This window comes from Gopherus evgoodei, chromosome 2 (genome assembly GCF_007399415.2).
Source record: "Gopherus evgoodei ecotype Sinaloan lineage chromosome 2, rGopEvg1_v1.p, whole genome shotgun sequence".
In the NCBI taxonomy this organism is placed as follows: domain Eukaryota; kingdom Metazoa; phylum Chordata; order Testudines; family Testudinidae; genus Gopherus; species Gopherus evgoodei.
Window position 1 is genome coordinate 228,848,821 of NC_044323.1, and position 7,036 is coordinate 228,855,856.

The 7,036-nt window shown below is 44.3% G+C and overlaps 1 non-coding gene across 1 annotated transcript; it reads left to right on the forward strand.

The window, feature by feature from the left end:
- The first annotated feature begins 6,630 nt into the window (after positions 1 to 6,630).
- On the forward strand, positions 6,631 to 6,702 carry TRNAQ-CUG. Its single transcript has one exon. It is a non-coding gene; the product is annotated as a tRNA-Gln (tRNA).
- The last annotated feature ends 334 nt before the right edge of the window (positions 6,703 to 7,036 follow it).

A 7,036-nucleotide genomic window follows, 5' to 3' on the forward strand; every position in this document is an offset into this window, starting at 1 on the left:
GCCAGACTGTGGGCCCTGATGGAAAGGGCCTAGAGGGTGTGCAGGGCCAGAGGGGAAGTGGCCCAGGGACAGAGGGACAAGGGGAGAGAAGGAGGGCAGGGATGCTGCCACTAAAGGGATCCTGGGTTGGGACCCAGAGTACTGGGCAGGCCTGGGTCCCCTCCCCCTTGTATTGCACCTGGCCGTGCAGTGGGGTGGCTGAAACAAACTGCAAACAGCCCTTGAGACAAGGGGCTAGACTTTGGAGGTTGTGGTTGGCCACTGGGGCCAGTGCAAGGACTGTTGCTAACCCCTCCCCCAGAAGGGAGTAAGGAGGGACTATGGGGCACTGCTGGAGGGCAGTGGCCTGAAGAGGACATTGCCGAGCAGGGAGTAATGCGGGTCCAGACACCAGCGAAGAACAGATAACAGATGGGACATCACCAGCATAGGGTGCTCCCCATGAACTGAGCTAATTCCCAACCCCATTACATACCCTATGAGTAGAGAATTGCTAAGATAGTACCTATTTTTAAGAAAGAGGAAAAAAATCATCCAGGAAACTGCAGGCCTGTTAGTTTGATCGCAATTGTATGCAAGGTCTTGGAACAAATTTAGAAAGACAAAGTAACTAAGGTCACAGAGGTAAAACAGTAATTGGGACAAAATGCAACATTTGGTACAACCTGATCTTTTTTGAGAAGATAATTGATATGTTAGACAGAGGAAGCTTAGTAGATCTAATCTATCTGGATTTCAGTGAAGGGATTTGATACAGTTACACATGGGAAGTTATTGGAAAAGATGGGGATTAATATGAAAGTTGAAAGGTGGATAGGTATCTGATTAAGGGGAGACTACAATGGGTCATACTGAAAGGTGAATTGTCAGGCTGGAGGGAGGTTACCAGTGGAGTTCCTCAGGAATCTGTTTTGGGATTAATCTTATTTTACATTTTTATGAATTACCTTGGCACAAAAAGTAGGTGTGCGCTAATAACATTTGCGGATGACAAAGCTGGGAGGTATTGCCAATATGGAGGAGGATCAGAATATCATACAAAAAGATCTGGAAGACCTTGAAAACTGGAGTAGTAGAAATGGATGAAATGTAATATAGTAGTGAAAAATGGAAGGTCATCCACATAGGGAACAACAACATTTTTTTGCTATAAGCTGGGGACTTAGTTGGAAGTGACAAAGGAGGACAAAGACCTGGATGTATTGGTTGATCACAGGAAGACTATGAGCCACCAATGTGATGTAGCCATGAAAAAGGCTAATGTAGTCCTAGTGTGCATAAGGAGAGGTATTTCCAGGAGAGAAAGCAAATTGTCAGTACTGTTATACAAGGCAACGGTGAGACCTCAGCTTGAATACAGTGTGCAATTCTGGTCTCCCATGTTTATGAAAGATAGATTCAAACTGAACTAGGTACAGAGAAGGGCTACTAGGATGAGTAGAATCGAAAACCTACCTTAGAAAATTAGATTCAAAGAACTTGGCTTGTTTAGCCTAACCAAAATATGATTTTTTTCTATAAACACATTAGAGGGCTAAATATCAGGGAGGGAGAAGAGTTATTTAAGTTAAGGGCCTATGTAGACACATGTACAAATGGATACAAACTGGCCATGAACAAGTTTAGGCTTGAAATTAGATAAAGATTTCTAAGCATCAGAGAAGTGAAGTCCGGGAGCAGTGGGAGCAAAAACCTTTAACTGGCATCAAGACTGAGCTTGATAAACTTATGGATGGGATGGTATGATGAAACTGCCTACAGTGGCATGTAGGCAGTCGGTGACTGTGAGCACCAAATATCTCCAATGGCTAGTGATGAGACACTAGATGGAAAGAGCTCTGAGTTACTACAGAACATGCTTTCCCAGGTGTCTGGCCAGTGGTTCATGCCCACATGCTCAAGGTCTAATTGATAGCCATATTTGGGGTCAAGAAAGGACTTCAGTAACTCAGCCAGAGGTTATTGGTCTGTTACAGGAGTGAGTGTGTTAGGGTCTGTGGCCTGCAATGTGCAGACAGGCCAGATGATCCTAATGGTAGCTTCTGGCCTTAAAGCCTGAGGCTCCTGTCTGGTTGAACTGCTGTGAGGGATCATGGGAATCCTGTGATTACAGTGCATCATGGGAAATGCCCAGGGAGCCTGACCTATATTGGAGAATGGGTGGTAGAAGGCATCTGAACTATAACTCCCATAAGGTACAAGGGTATCTAAGGTGGCCACAGTTTAATGACAAACTGTAGACGGGCTGGACTCACCCCTGCAGCACCTCCTGCTCGTGACTCCTGGGAATTAGCTCAGTTCCAGCTCCAAAGCACCCTCTGCAGGCCAGTGATCCACCTGCCCTCTAGCCCCCATGTCCCTCCCTGGACCCAGTGCCTTTTTACATGGGGTGTTGCCCTCTGGCAGTAACCCCCTCAGTCTTAGGGTCTCCCCTCCCTGGGGAACCCCCACCCTCTATCTCAACCTTGCCTCAGTATATGGCTACTGCCAGTCATCATCTTGCCTCAGGGCATGGGGCAGACTGCAGTATCATCCCACTCATCACTGGCAAGGTTGGGTTTGGACCTGCTGCCTTGGCCTACCCCTGGGCTGCCCTCTGCAACTCCCAGTACCTATTAGCCCAATGTTAGGCCACAGTCTGGGGCTTTCCAGGCTAGAGCTCCCCAGGTCCTCTACCTTTCCCCAGCCCTGCTTCACTCAGGTACCTTCTCTTCAGCTCCCTGCCACCAGGCCCATCTCCCTCTATAACTAGAGAGAGACTGACTTGGCTTCTGGCTCACAGCCTCTTATAGGGGCCAGCTGGGCCTGATTGGAGCAGGCCACAGCTGAGCCTACTTTCCCCAATCAGCCCAGGCTTCTTGCCTCAGCCTAAAGGCTGCTTTCTCCAGCCACAGCTCCTCCACAGGGCTGTTTTTAACCCCTTCAGGGCAGGAGCAGGGGACCATCCTGCTACACAAACCAAGCTGAAATGGAATATTTCAAATTTTTGCAGAACTTTCCATTCTGCAAAAAAATTAATATTTCAACTTTTCAGTCCCAATTTGACGTGAAAACAAATGTCAAAATATCAGAATTTCCTATGGGATTTTCAGCCAGCTCTGCCAACTAGTAAGTGGTGAAGACACACACAGCCCCTGCAACCAGTCATTTTTATAGCATTGCAAGTTACTTAGGGTCATATTTTTGAAAGGCACTTAGGTGCCTCATGGGATTTTCAATTTACATCTTTAGGCTCCTAAATACTTTTAGAAATCTAGTCAGTCTCTCTGTGCCTCTGTACCCTATCAGTAAACCATGGGTAACAGCACTTCCTTCCTTCTCAGGGTGATGTAAGGCTAAATACTTTAAAGATTCTAAAGTACTCAGATAGTATGGTAAAGGGAGCCTGTCATAAACAGACAAGTAAGAGTTAATAGAACAGAAGTACTTCATATCTCTTTTGCCTGTAAAGGGTTAACAAGATCACTGAGCCTGGCTGTCACCTGACCAGAGGACCAATCAGGGGACAGGATACTTAAATCTTGAGGGAGGGAAGTTTTTGTGTATGCTGTTAGTTTTTGGTGGTTGTTCTCTCTGGGTTCTGAGAGTGACCAGATGTGGAACCAGGTTTCTCTCCAATCTCCCTGATACAGGTTCTTATTGATTCAAAATAGTAAGTACTAGGTGACAAGGTGAGTTAGGCTTATGTTTGTTTTCTTTATTTGCAAATGTGTATTTGGCTGGGAGGAGTTCAAATGTGTATTTGGCTGAAAGGATTTTAATTTGTACTTGTATACTTAGGCTGGGAGGGTATTCCCAGTGTCTATAGCTAAAAGACCCTGTACCTATTCCATTTTAAATTTACAAAGATATTTTTTACTGCTTTTTCTTTCTTTAATTAAAAGCTTTTCTTGTTTAAGAACCTGATTGTTTTTTTATTCTGGTGAGACCCCAGGGGACTGGGTCTGGATCCACCAGGGAACTGGTGGGAAGAAAGGAGAGAAGGGGGAGAGAAAGGTAAATTTCTCTCTGTGTTAGGATTACTTTCTCTCTCAGGGAGAGTCTGGGAGGGGGAGAGAGAAGGAGGGGGGAAGGTGGATTTTCCTCTCTTTTTCAAGATTCAAGGAGTTTGAATCACAGTGATCTTCCAGGGTAACCCAGGGAGGGGAAGCCTGGGAGAGGCAACAGTGAGGGAAAGTGTTTACTTTCCTTGTGTTAAGATCCAGAGGGTCTGGGTCTTGGGGTCCCCAGGCAAGTTTTTGGGGGGACCAGAGTGTACTGGAATTCCTGGTTAGTGGCAGCGCTACAAGTACTAAGCTGGTAATTGAGCTTAGAGGAATTCATGCTGGTACCCCATCTTTTGGATGCTAAGGTTCAGAGTGGGAGATTATACCATGACAGAGCCATATAAAATACTATAGATAAATGACTAAAGAACATATAAGTAATGGAGAGTCAGTCCTAGTATGTACAATACAATATAAAGATAAATATATATCGGAACAATTAAACTGTTACAATATAGTGTGTCCATGAGGGTTAGACTAGTTAACTCATTTTATCTAACAGAAAATTTCAGTTTAATCCCTAAAATTCTATGTTGAGAGAGCAACGGAAGTTACATGTTTTTCATAAGCCAGAACAATTTGAGTCTCTACTCCTGTTTTTCAATTTGCTGCTGGAATCAAATCCATATCTTCGCAGTCTAAAGTCTCTAAGATGACACATTAGTAATTGGTAATAGGCTTTCTCCTGCTCATAATTGTAACTGGTGAAATACCATACCCTGTGGTATTATGTTCTCAGTGACCATCAGAATTCAAAACTACAGACACTTATTTTGTGAAGTGCCATTTAAAATAAACTGTCCACTAAATTTCTTGTTTTACATGCTGACCTTTTCCATTCAAGCTATGAACTGCATTCCTGATCACCATGCTGCTTTAAAAATATTCACTTACAGCTTTTAATCCATTAATTTATTCAATATTATCAACCGATAACTCAGTTTAAGACCCCAATTTATGAAACCATTTAAGTGAGTGTTTAAGTCCATCTCTGTTCAGGATAGTACTTAAGCACAGGCTTAAAGTTAAGCTTATGCTTTTATTAACACAAATGCTTTCTTGAATCAGGACTTAATTTTTTTTTTTACCAGTTTTTAACATACCTATTATTTAATTCTCCTAGAAGTTCTTTATAAAAGTCCCTAAGTAATATACTGCAGGAACAATTCATGATGGAATAGAAGGAAAACTTTGCATGGAAAAGGTTAGATTTCTTTTCAAGTCTAGGTACTAAATACAAATATTTGTCTATAGCCTTAACTTGAGAGAATAGCGTTAAATTGCCAATTTTGAGTTATGCTGTAGTTTGAACTGTGAGTCATCAGAACACGATGACAGGGAATGTTATGTTTCAAGGAAAGCATGAATGCTATATTTCGACAGGTTTTAAAGGAATAATATAATCAGAGTGAGGTGTGCTGTACTGCCAGCGGTTATATACCTGTGCTCTCACTGAGGGTCAGATTATGGCATTATTCACATTGAATAGTACCACACTCAGTGGGACTACTTGCAGAGTTATTCACTATTCAAACTGGTTGAATCAAGTTTTTAATGTATTGCCCTGTAGGCCAGGATCAGTGTTATCTGTGATTATTGTATATGGGGCTTAGATACCACTGTGATAAAATGCTAAGTACTGTAGTCATTATTAATAATAAATTCCTGTGGGAGTTCCCTGCTCCTTGCCGCCTTAACTTCTGCTCCATGCCCATAATTTTCCCAGATGGGGAGCATGTGGCAGGGTACAGGCAGAGGTGGTGAAACAGTGGCAGCATGGTTTCTAAGCAAGATATGCTGCTGGCCACGGAAAGGGGCCAAGAGAGCAGTAGGAAGGGGCTACCACTCTGTGAGGATGTCTCTAATCACAAATATTGGGCCCAGTATTTCTCATGAACTCTTGGATCCCACAAGATGGGTAGGCTAAACTGCTCATTTGGGGGGATGCAGATCCTTATCCTAACATGTTTCCCAAGCCCTAGCTCTAGAATGCCCTGAGTTGCAAACACCCACCAATCACTTGGAATCAGATCAGACTCTGCATCAGAAGTTCACAGGGCCAAGCCTGTCTCTAGAGAAAATGAATGTAAGAAACCAACATGTGTCATCTGTAGGAATACTTTTCTGGAGCTGCCGCAACATGGAAGGGTCAGCTCTGCCTCCAGGAGTCCTGAGCCATGAGGCACTCAGAAGAATGGGGAGCTAGCACTGGAGGAGTGGAAGGAAATTCCTTCCAGCCAGCCTCCACATTGGAAGGGTGGAATGTGACTCAAGAGCATGGGGATTGGCTGCAGGACATCTGATTGGCTCTGTGCAAACTGGCTGGCACAAGTGCAGGTTGAAAAAGAAAACACACACACAAACATGCTGAGGCCTGAGCACATATTGCTGTTTGCTGCTGTGGTTAAGCTGTCGGCCTGAGTGCAGCCCAAACCTGTATCATGACCAGTGGAACTGGAGTTAGAGGGCTCATGTTCCCTGGATGGACAGTCTTTGACAGGACACCAGAAAAACAGGGAACATGGAGAATTCTGAAGTTGTAGTCAGGTGGTTCCATGGTGCAATTCTGAAGTTGTAGTCAGGTGGTTCCATGGTGTAATGGTTAGCACTCTGGCCTCTGAATCCAGCGATCAGAGTTCAAATCTCAGTGGAACCTAGATTTGTTTGGTCCTGCCATGAGGGCAGGGGACTGGACTCGATGACCTCTCGAGGTCCCTTCCAGTCCTAGAGTCTATGAGAGTTAGGCTGGAAGCAACTCAGCCACATGGACAGAGTAGTCCATAGAGTTTAATAAAGTCCTACCTGTTCAGTTGTCACAGGACAGTTGCCCTTTAGGGGAAGCTAAGCTCAGTGTGCCCATGGACTGCCTTTTATGTAGGCCCCACCTGGGGGTAATGGTCTGCCCCAGTGGCTGATTAGTAAACAAGCACCTGGACCTAACAAAGGTTGCCCAATTTAATTAGAGAGAAACTCCCAAAAGAGACAGTAAG